Source organism: Denticeps clupeoides, unplaced genomic scaffold (genome assembly GCF_900700375.1).
Source record: "Denticeps clupeoides unplaced genomic scaffold, fDenClu1.1, whole genome shotgun sequence".
NCBI classification, from domain to species: domain Eukaryota; kingdom Metazoa; phylum Chordata; class Actinopteri; order Clupeiformes; family Denticipitidae; genus Denticeps; species Denticeps clupeoides.
The window spans coordinates 185207-196795 of NW_021630116.1; the positions used below are offsets into that span (position 1 = coordinate 185207).

The following is an 11589-nucleotide window of genomic DNA, read 5'->3' on the forward strand; positions in this document are numbered from 1 at the left end:
TAAAAGATGCCGTGTTTAAAAATACAGGGGTCAGGTTGTCTAATAAGACGGTTTCTGACTGGTTATCAGGGGAGGATGCATACACGTTACACAAACCAGCGCGTTTAAAATACAAGCGGAATAGAGTCGTGGTGTATGGTATAGACAAACAATTCCAAGCAGATCTTGTTGACATGTCTATGTATTCAAAGGAAAACGATGGTTATAAATTCATGTTAACGTGTATAGATGTTTTTAGTAAACATGCGTGGGGTCGTATTTTAAAAAACAAGACCGGAGCTGAGGTGACTAGAGCATTTGAAACTATTCTAAAGGAAGGACGAGTACCTCAAAAATTACAGACCGATCGAGGAAAGGAGTTTTTCAACAAAGGATTTCAAAATCTAATGAGAAAACACAGCATCACCCATTTTGCCACAGGTAGCGAATTAAAGGCAAGCGTTATCGAACGTTTTAACAGGACTATTAAGGGTAGAATGTGGCGATATCTGACATCGGTCAATTCTAAAAGGTATATAGACGTACTTCCTGATTTAATAAAATCATACAATGCGAGCTACCATCGTAGCATTAAAATGAAACCTGCACAGGTCTGCTCTACAAATGAAGCACGAGTGTTTCAGTCATTGTACGGTGTGAACGATGCGAAGCAGAAAAATGTTACGTTCAATTACAAAACAGGCGACGTTGTAAGAATTTCTAAAGCAAGAGGTGCATTCACAAAAGGATATGAACAAAACTTCACAGATGAATTCTTTACTATATCAGCATGTATCCCGCGTAATCCACCGGTCTACAAATTGGTAGATTATGACGGCGATATAATAGACGGTACCTTTTATGAAGAAGAATTGCAAAAGATCAAACTAATCAGTAATAAACCGTTTAAAGTTGAGAAAATTTTGGAAAGGAAGAACATGGGGAAAAGACGCATGGTCTTTGTGAAGTGGTTGGGGTGGCCTGAAAAATTTAACTCTTGGGTTGATGAAAAAGACGTAGTAGATGTTTAAATAGTTTGTTCCAGAATCAGTCTTTCATTCACGATAAAACAACGCCATGGGGGACGAAGGCTTTTATGTAACCCTGCCGTGTAATGCCTCACAGAGCGTATATCCTGATAATACCATATCAAAGTATAGGACCAAACTCGCGAAACCTATTATTTTAAAGGGCGATTGGGAAGTAGCGCTGATTGAATTCCAGTACCCGCGATCATGGCCGACTTTTGGAGAGGATGACAAAATCATCTTTTTGACTAATAATATAACAGGGGAGAGATTGGATGTTACAATACGCGTAGGTTATTACACAAGCATTACAGACATAGTCAAAGAGATAAGCGGCTATACCAGGGTACACGGCGTTACATTTGGTTATGATGACCTTATTAATAAGGTTTATGTCTATTCGAACAAACCTGTCACCATAGCGATATCAGGCAAGCTTAGGATTATTTTAGGATTTAAGAATAACGAATTTTTTGACGCAAGCATTACTGTGGATCCGTTGAGTCGAGCATATGCATCATATCCGGCCGACCTGTATGGTGGCGAATATAGCCTTTTTGTCTATACAGACTTTATAGAATATCAGGCGGTGGGTGACTATTTTGTACCCCTTCTACGATGTGTACATATAACCGGGAAAAACAAAGAGTTTGTCACAGTCAAGTATGACAGAGCGCACTACGTACGTGTTTCGAAATCACACATCAGCGATATAGCTGTAGAAGTGAAATCAGATCAGAATTGTGTCATACCATTTAAGTACGGCAAGGTGGTTACAAAACTACACTTCAGACCCACGAAGCAATCTCAAAGAATTTGAGAAACTATGAAGGCTTTTAATCCGTACACGATAGACCCTCATCGTTATGTGACGTATTATCAAAACCAAGCTGGGGGTGGGATTCCAGGTTTTTATGGCGCCCCTTCCATGTACGGCGCAGGGCTTGGCGGTATTTTCCGAGGTCTTTTCCGAATGGCACTACCGCTATTGAAAAAAGGTTTCGCTATAGCAAAACCCCATCTAAAATCGGCGGCAAAGAACATTGTTACCGATGTAGTAACGAATGTCATGAGACCTAGACAAAATGATGTTGGACAAGATGGTTCAGGTATGATGGTAATGAACAGGCGACATGAACACAAACCACCGGGTGTAAAACGAATCACACATGGCAAGAAAAGCAAAGTAAAGAAGAAACAAAACTCAGTGTCTAAAAGAAACTCGAGGGGTAAACAACGCATGCATGAGTATCGGACTAAAAGAAATTTAAAAAACATCTTTTAGTCATGGCGTTAATACACGGGATGTCCGATGAATGCGTAAAGTCAGAGTTGGATTTGTTTACAGTCCCCATGACGCAGTTGTCTATAGAAAAAAGTACATACATCGAAGTGCCGCCTATCTCGGCACTGACTGACTCGGCACCCCTGGAGTTTTTCATAGCTGGAAACGGTGAAGACTATATTGATTTAAACAATACACTTTTATACACAAGACTCAAGATCACTAAACCGGATGGATCCGATATAGATGAGGGGGCACCAGTCGGCTTGGTTAATTACCCCGGAGCTACAATATTTTCACAGGTCGACGTATCCCTGGGGGATCGGCTGATCTCACAGAGTTCAAATACTTACCCGTACAGAAGTATTCTTGAATGTTTGATAAATTATGACCGTCATGCGTTAGAAACGCTTTTCTCAGCGGGCCTATTTTACAAGGATACTGCGGGTCATATGGATACTGCGGATCCGGCTGGAGCAAACCGGGGGTTGAACAAGAGGGCCGCATTCACTAATGCTAGTAGCGTTGTTGAATTATTATCTCCCATACACAGCGATATCTTTTTTCAAGAAAAACTCATGTTGAACGGCGTTGATATAAAAATTCGATTAACACGTGCTAAAGATGAATTTTGCTTAATGCGCAGTGACAATTTGGGTTATAAAATAAACATACTGGCAGCGTCCATGTTTGTTAAAAAGGTTTCAGTGTCACCAGCTGTCAGGTTGGGACACGCGCAGGCATTACTCACAGCAACGGCTAAATATCCAATCGACAGGGTATACTTAAAAAATTTCTCAGTGCCCGCCGGAACACGCGTCGCTAATCAGGAAAACCTGTTTTTGGGGACACTACCAAAAGCCATTGTGATTGGGATGGTTGATAATGACGCATTTTCAGGATCTTATGCTAAAAACCCTTTTGCATTCAAACATTATGATTTAGAATTCCTAGCAGTGTATGTGGACGGACAGCAATTCCCTGCCAAGCCGTTTCAACCACAGTACATAGAAGGTTCTGCTATAAGAGAGTTTTATCAGTTGGCGTTATCAACCGGCAGACATCTAAAAAATCGGGCATTGTCTATCGACAGAGAGGATTTCTTGAACGGTTACACACTCTACGCTTTTAACCTCACGCCGGACGAAGAATGCAGCCAACACATGTCGTTAATTAGATCAGGGAACATCAGATTGGAAATGCGTTTTAGACAACCGCTTCGAAACACTATCAATTTAATAGTTTACGCTATATTTGATAGCATGATTGAAGTGTCCAATCGCAGGCAGATTCTTGTGGACCACTACTGAATTAATGAACACCGTACAACTATTAAATATTATGGACAAAATCTCCACAAACACGTGTTTTTTAGGCGTACTGCCGTCCGACCAATTACCCAAAAGACCTGTGGCAACATTACCAGCATCTGTGATAATTAACACACACAGTTCGGACCAACCGGGTGAACACTGGTTAGCTGTGTACATAACTGAAGACCGCATCGGTTGTTTTTTTGACAGTTTTGGAAACAGGCCAGACAGCAAGATGTTTCCGTCAACCGTTTATAAATTTCTAAAAACTACATGTTACGATGTACAATTTTCAAATAAACAGGTTCAGGATTTATCATCGGTTACGTGCGGCGAACACTGTGTATTCTTTCTCTACCACATGTCAAAGGGTTTGAGCTATGAAGATGTTTTATCTAAATATTCCAACGACTTGACTAAAAATGATAAAAAGGTCTCGCTATTTGTGAAAAAACTACACCCGCATGTCTATAATTGTGATATGTTTAAAAACTCTCAATGTATACAATCTGGTGAGGTGTTTATGAAAAAATCTTATTCTAAATAAATGAGTCGAAAAACAAATATATGTATCATCAAGTTTGTTTATTGTCATCGCATGTTCAAACACGTTTTAAACAAGACTGTATACACTTTTTAAAAATGTAACCATGCGCTTGTATCTAAACGTGGCGATGAAAACACGGGTGGTTCTGAATCACCATCATCATCACGGGTGGTAAAAGTCTTGTTAATGTTTTTAAATGAATTGACCTCATCTTTAACACGTCTGTTTGGAACCGTAGAAAGAGGTATGTTCAACATTGCTATAGCACTCAGGAATTCACGCCACCCCTCGGGTCTCCTATGAGGATTCATAGATTGAGACGTGGTAACGTTCTTAACCAAATCGAAAATGTGAGATCCTGGAATGATCGTACCGTTGAAAACAAATTCGCCATCTTTACCCCATGCAGCAACCCCCTGTGATTTCATCATTTTTTCTAATATATACCGGACATTCCTTTTACTTCTCTGCGGTACATTTTGTAAAACCTCTTTAACCGTAGCGTCGTCATCAACGGTCGCTGCTTCTGTGGGTGATGTCTGTACATTTTCAGATGCCTGTGGTAGGTTAAGCGTTATCGATTTAGTCTCATGATCACCCTGCTTAACCACCGATATATACCTCTGCAAGAGTGTCGAGTATAATTTGGCTTTTTCATAATCCCCCAAATCAGTTCTGTCCAAAACACTTTTTATCGATGCATCCAAATCATTTTCCGCGCGTTGTCTCAGAGGTATAGGTGCACCATCGTATTTTAACCTGTCCAGCTGTCGCTGGGGTACCAAATACATCCTTTCAGCGTGTTCCATTAGCCCCCCTGTCTTGACGCTATTAAACTGCTTATAAAGGGAACTGCGACGCTTAACAGAGGTAAAAGGAACCCGCCCTCTTGATTGATCACATATTTCTTTCTTAACACACCAATTTTTTTATCGGCTATGAATTTTATAGCTTTTTTCTTTTTTTCCAACTTTTTATATTGTGACTTTGTCAATGGTATTGTACCGCTGAGCACATTCAAAGCCACTTCGCATAAGGTTAGAATCAACTCATTCGAAGATTCTTGTAAAATGAGACGTCTCTGTATCGGCTTAGCCTTAAGTAAGAGTTTTAGAAGTGGCAGATTTCTATAAAGACGATTAGACATATCAGCGTCTAAACTCTTTTTTTCTGAACATAGACCACCGGATACTCTGAAAGCAGATCCGTTCTGAGACGAAGTGTGTCAGGTGTTCTAGATTTATAATCAATCATGAGGTAGCCAAAGGGTTTTTCAGTAGCGTTTTTAAAACATTCAAGGAAGAATTTGGTATTACCCGGATACATCTGTCTCGCTAATACAGCAATCTGTGTATTGTCTCTTGGGTTTTTGAAAAGTATTAGGTAATTTGTGTTTAAACTGATTGTTCTGCTGGATTTCCCCTGAAAAAACAAATTCTGAACCATGTAGATAGCGCTGAGATTTCTATGATGCACGTATTGTGTAAACACTTTTTCAACCTGCTTATTGCCACTCGCAACATCCATTAAGTCATCGATAATTAATAGCGATGGTTTGGTCGGCGGCAAGAGTTGGTCGTCCGATAGTGTGTCAGGAATACCTTGTATAAAATTAATATTCCTAATTTTTAACAACTCGTCATAAAGAGGTTGCCAGCAGTCGTAAATGTAGACAATGTTTTCAATCGTTGTAGATATTAAGCGGTCGGCATCGGCTATTAACGCTTTCACAAAAAACGTCTTTCCAGAGTTTGATGGTCCGCTTACTATACACGAGAACGGATGTTGCAATCTGAGATCGAATCCTGAGATGATACACATAAATTTTTATTGTAGAAAATAACACACATGCATATAATAGCATAAAAATACAAATATAAATATACAAATGTCACAGACATATTGAAAAAATCACACATATGCAAATAATGCAAACATCCATATATACAATATGTTACAAACATGTTGAAAATCACACAGATACAAATAATAGAAAACTGCACATATATACAGATGTTACAGACATAAAAAAAAAAAAAAAAAAAAAAAAAAAAATGTTTTATTTACATATTTACCTGTGACATCTCTCAAAGTCATCTTGTGTCAATACCCATAGGGGAGCGTCGTAAAGTCTGGGAGCAGGACTCGTTTGTTGTACACAACTTTGAACCTTTTGACATCTGATTTGTTATGTAATGTGAGGTGTCTTTTATTCCTGGTAATTGTGTTTGTGCGTGTTAAAACATGTTGCGACCGGTCTCCATCTATTACATAGCTGTTAACCAAATCAACCAGAGAGCGTAGATTTACAGCTTTTGAATTTTCAGCATTGAGAGTGATACCCTTGGCCTTCATGGATGTCTTACCGTTAGCGGTGATGTAACCATATGTTTTCGGACCGCCTGAACAAAATTCTGTAATGTAATCCCCGGGGCCTACCTCGTCAGTAAGATCGCCCAGATATGGACCTAGGGGTGGCTCCCAGTCACCATCTTTTGAGACAAAGATTAGACTGTCTGTGTCGCTGTACAGCAGCCGATCACCCAATTTCTCCATCACAGAATATAATTCTAGGCGTGCATGAGCCGTTGTAAACGCTCCAAGAAACACATTAATGTCACGCATTTGAGCGCCATAACCGTCTGCATAACGCCACTGAACCAATGCCACTTCGTCCGAGACAAATGCAAAATGTGTGATTTCACGACCGCCCCCAAAAATGTATCGCGAAAAGTCGTCAGGATCTTTCAACAACTCTGTGTATGGAAGGTTTTCCCGCATTGAAAATCGGCCCCAAAGTGAGTTCAATAGGAGTTTGTTAATATTTCTCCTTGCAGGGTTTGAACAGATTTTTTCAGGATTCAGACGGATACCCTGTTTTTGAAAATAATCTTCAATGTATGCATGCTTTTCAACATCCGTCACAACCCCCGGCGGGTACCCACTGGCTTCCTGCTTGTATTGTAGAAACGTTTTCACATAATCTGCAAACAACGTTTCTGATCTTTGTTCAAAATGCCACACTTCATGAATCTCTGCCAAAACATAGCCCATCTGTACAGCTTTCATCAATTCAATGCTGACCCAACAACCCGAAAGAGATCTCTCGCCGTCAGTATGAGTACATGGTGACGCTTGATTCTCAAGATGACAACATGTTCTACAAAGCGGGAACATTAGTTTGCCGCCGCATCGGTATGGCAACACAGGGTGTAAGAGACCACGTGGCGGGTACACCGTTGCTTTAACCAACCCATAGTAATTTTCGAGACTATCAAAGTCTTTCAAAATGATCTGTGGGTGGCCGATCGGATATTCCTTTGATGATTGACAAAACGGGTAGAGACTGGTGAAATCAAAGTAACGAATTTTTTCACCGTCCGATGTTTTGTGATAGAGTTTGTACGCATTCGTTCGACCGCCAAAGAGGCTGTCTCTCGGCTTTAGACGACTGGGGTGTGCATATGTCGACATGAACTCTATGACTGATGGTTCGACCTGTTTTAAACGACGCCACTGGCACTCCCACATAACTTCGACTTTTAAGCCGTACACCTTGGTGAGGGTTTCAATCTTATCATCAAATTGCCTTCTTAAAACACTGTACGGGAGCCTTGACAAAGGATGAGTCTGGGTGGGTGTGTATTTACAATCATGTCCGTGATGCATACACCCATTAAATTCTAAACCGTATTTACGACCATTTTTTTCATAATAGCCGTCAAGACAGTATTTCCCAACCACAACCTCACCCTCTGTCAGAGCGTGTTGGATGTACACATGCCTGGTTGTTTTGACATATTCCAGCCATTCGATGCTAATGTCTGAAAATGCCTTGTTTTGGCTTGTGTACGCGTTGTTATGTGTAAGAGCGAGTGTATCACGCGGTAGGTAGTGTGTTTTGTACACAGCCATGCAGCACGATGCCAACGTGGTTTGACCAAAAGGGTCTAGACCCGTGCATTCTATGAACTCGTCACGGTATTTCAGACACGCCTCTCTTAACAGCACGACGTCGTTTTCGACCGTAGAAACGGAGTTCCTTCTGAAAATCAAAAACACCGCACGCTGATTCGTTGTACCAGTCATCAAATTCACGTCTGCCAGCATTGGACATGTTGTCATATCCATAAAAGGTCTTATCCGGGTATGGGCCTATGTAATGGCTGTTTGAGCGTGTGTTAAACTTGTGTGGGAAATAACCCTTTTCTGTGGTGGTGAGATTTAACGCAGCTGTTGTTTTTGCCAGACTCATCGGTAGAAAAGAATAGCTGTCGATAAAACGCTGTTTAAAACATGCATCATACATGAATATCAGACGGCATCCAGTCATTGTCACATCTAGTTTGATCCCGTTTTTGGAGTAATATTCCAAAAGTATGAAATTATCAAACCCTGCAGCGTTGTGTGCTAAAAATGTGAAACCGTTGAACCTCGGTCGACGGAGCCAATTCACAAATTCACGCACACACCCGTCACCCTCAGCCGTGAACTCCACACCTGTAAATGTAATTGCGCAAACAAAATTTGCATGATGTTTGCCGTTCTCGAAACGTGTTTCAAAATCAAAAAAAATGTAGCGGTTGTTTGTCTCCTTCAATCTAATGGGTTGTATGAAGCATTCATGCTTAGCGTCTGGAATCAGTTCTTCACGACAATGAACACAGTGTGGTGTCGGACACGTGTGTGGTTTGGGTTTTTTAACACTAACGTGGTAACGCCTGTTACAATTCTTACAAAATTTTGTAAGATCACAATTTGACGCCACCACGCCAGGATCGCTCTTCATAGGACGCGGCTGTTTATGTTTGTCAAAACAATAATCAGACTTGCAAAACCTCCCACAAGACGAGCAATATCTCGAACCTGTGACCCTTGAAGGGCATCCGGGGTCGTTACAAACATCACACCTGTATTTGCAACCATGCTCTCGGAACGAAGTGTAACCGGCATAGCAGAATTCACAGACATACGGCACCCCCATGAACGCCTTGAGGTTTAATATTCCGTAGTAATGGCTGTCGTGTATGTATAAAAAGGCTGTTTTTGTATGCGGTACAGTGCTAGTTTGAAATTTCTGCAACACCCCTACGTCTGATCTGTAAAAGATCACAATCTTGATGTCCAATAAGCTCTCAAATTTTGGAACATCATTAAAGCCGACTTTATGGTGAATAGGTAGTCCACACCGTGTCTGAAATGTGGCAGCCAATTTTTCTAAATAAGCTGTTGGTTTCTCAGGGTTTACAAAATTTGCCATGCATATCGCGAAGCACAATTGGTTTGTAACATTAACGGGGCAGAATAGATTCATCCTGTTCTTGCTTATTATCTGATCATGAGCCAAATCACGCAATTTACGCCGTGCGCCCCCATCACGACCTCTAGCGATTGAAACAGTCAGGTGTAGTGTCTCATCGCACATGATTTTTTTATTGCTTTGGATTATTTTTTCGATGGCGTCCATCAGAATTTCATACGAATGGTTATTCGCGGGTGAAAGGATCGCATTAACATCTGAAACCAGGGTATCGCCACTCAGTGCGACGTCGAAAACACCGCTCTGTCCGGCCAGTGTGTGTGAGAATTTTACGATGTCTTTGAATACATCGTGGATGTGTGAAATATATGATGTTATGTCGCTGCTCGAAACGGATCTGAAATTAATATCACGACGCAGTACCACCCCATTGAACCGTGGTTTATGTGTAACATGATACCCGTCTATCACAGCATGCCTTATCGACGATCCTTCTAAGGATACTGGATCAGATTCAGCACCACAACCATTTTGAATTTGATGTAAAACATTATTAAACATCTCAATTTCCCCCCATGTCTCGACGTTTAACATGTCGTGTAGTGTTTTATTAAAATTGTCCACTGCATCACCACCAATACATTGACGTTTAGACGGCTCCATTATGGTTGACAACAAGGTTTAAAACAACCCTTACACACGTGAAATGCCACTTAAACGCAACAAAACCGTTGATAACGATGACCAATCAACACGCTTCAGATCTGATGTATGTTCTACAGCTTTGGCTATAATCCCCACAGTACTAATCAACTTTTCTTGCAAGTCATACACCTTAACAATGTTATCTAATACCTGTTTAAGGCATACACAGCATTCAGAATGATTAGAAAACCGCCGGTACCTCTGTGGGTCGATGTGGTTTGGTTCTGTTTGCGTAGCGATGTCTGATCTGGCAAAATCTACAGCATCCCACGCTTTGTAATCCGCGTTGGTCCAATCGGTGACAAAGTCGAGATCAACGTTTACGGGGGTTCTACCTGTAACAAAATCACACGATGTTAAAATTAATATTTCATTAAAATAACGATTGCGTTAAAACCATGTAAATACACACCTTCTGGCTTTTCCGGGAGCTTGAAAGCTGTTTTCGTCTTCTTTCCTGATAGTTTTATCAAACCTGATTGTCAATATTTTATTAAAATAATAATAAATTAAGTTAAAACATATGTAATACACACCTTGCGGCTTTTTCACCATATGTTTTTGTGCCTTTTCCACGCATAGATCCACCACGGGAGCTAGGTGCTTGCGTTTGCGTGTAGCCTTCCGACCTGACGGCTTGTCGACCCCTGTATTATCGACGCGTGGCTTAGGAATGGTGTCCACTAGTTGTCTGATGGTTGCTGTACAGAACGAGAGATATTACAATCACAACCATATGATGAAAATTTCATAAAAACTGTATTAGATAGTCATAAATATATTACCTAAACTGTCGGCTGAGCATCCAACATCCTCGGTTACAACGTTGTAATTTGGATAATGTTCTGCTATTAGAATGCATACACGGTCAAAAACACACACTCACAACTATGTAGTGGTATTATTATTAGTAGGATCTGTGGTTTTTACAATTACCTTGGTATGAAATTTGTGGTTCAGAATCACCCGCACCAAAACCCTCGGTCCATAGACTTTCGAACCCCGGTGTTTCAAAACACGCCAGGTTTGATGGTCCTTCGAGTGGTTCTACAGAAAAGTTACACCTATTAACAAATAAATAAATAAAACACACACATACGTTGTAACAAGACTTATAGTTTATGTGTTATGAAAAACTTACTGAGAGTCCATAACCGGTGATGATCCTTGCGATGTCGAACCGTTTGAATGAAGACCTCGTGGGCCTCTCTTGTTAAATAGGCCTCTGTGTGTGTGTGTGCGCACGCGAGATTTGTAAGTCCCACGTGATTCGGTGTTTGCGAGAATGGTGAAACCAGATGACTCACGTTGTAAAAACATATGTTGCGTTAGGTGTTAAAAAGCTTTGTTGGAGGATGTGCTAGGGTCTGTGTGTGTGTGTGGTGTGTGTGTGTGTGTGTGTGTGTGTGTGTGTGTGTGGGTGAGGGAAATCATAAAACGGTTTCATTTATTTTAACAGTAGGGGTATGAAA

At 40.8% G+C, this 11589-nt stretch overlaps 1 long non-coding RNA gene across 1 annotated transcript; it reads right to left on the minus strand.

The window, feature by feature from the left end:
- Positions 1 to 9455: 9455 nt before the first annotated feature.
- On the minus strand, positions 9456 to 10772 carry LOC114783784 (uncharacterized). The gene is made up of 3 exons (XR_003748555.1): positions 10654 to 10772; positions 10530 to 10574; positions 9456 to 10452 (listed from the first exon to the last, which is right to left on the minus strand). It is a non-coding gene; the product is annotated as an uncharacterized LOC114783784 (long non-coding RNA).
- Between the last annotated feature and the right edge of the window lie 817 nt (positions 10773 to 11589).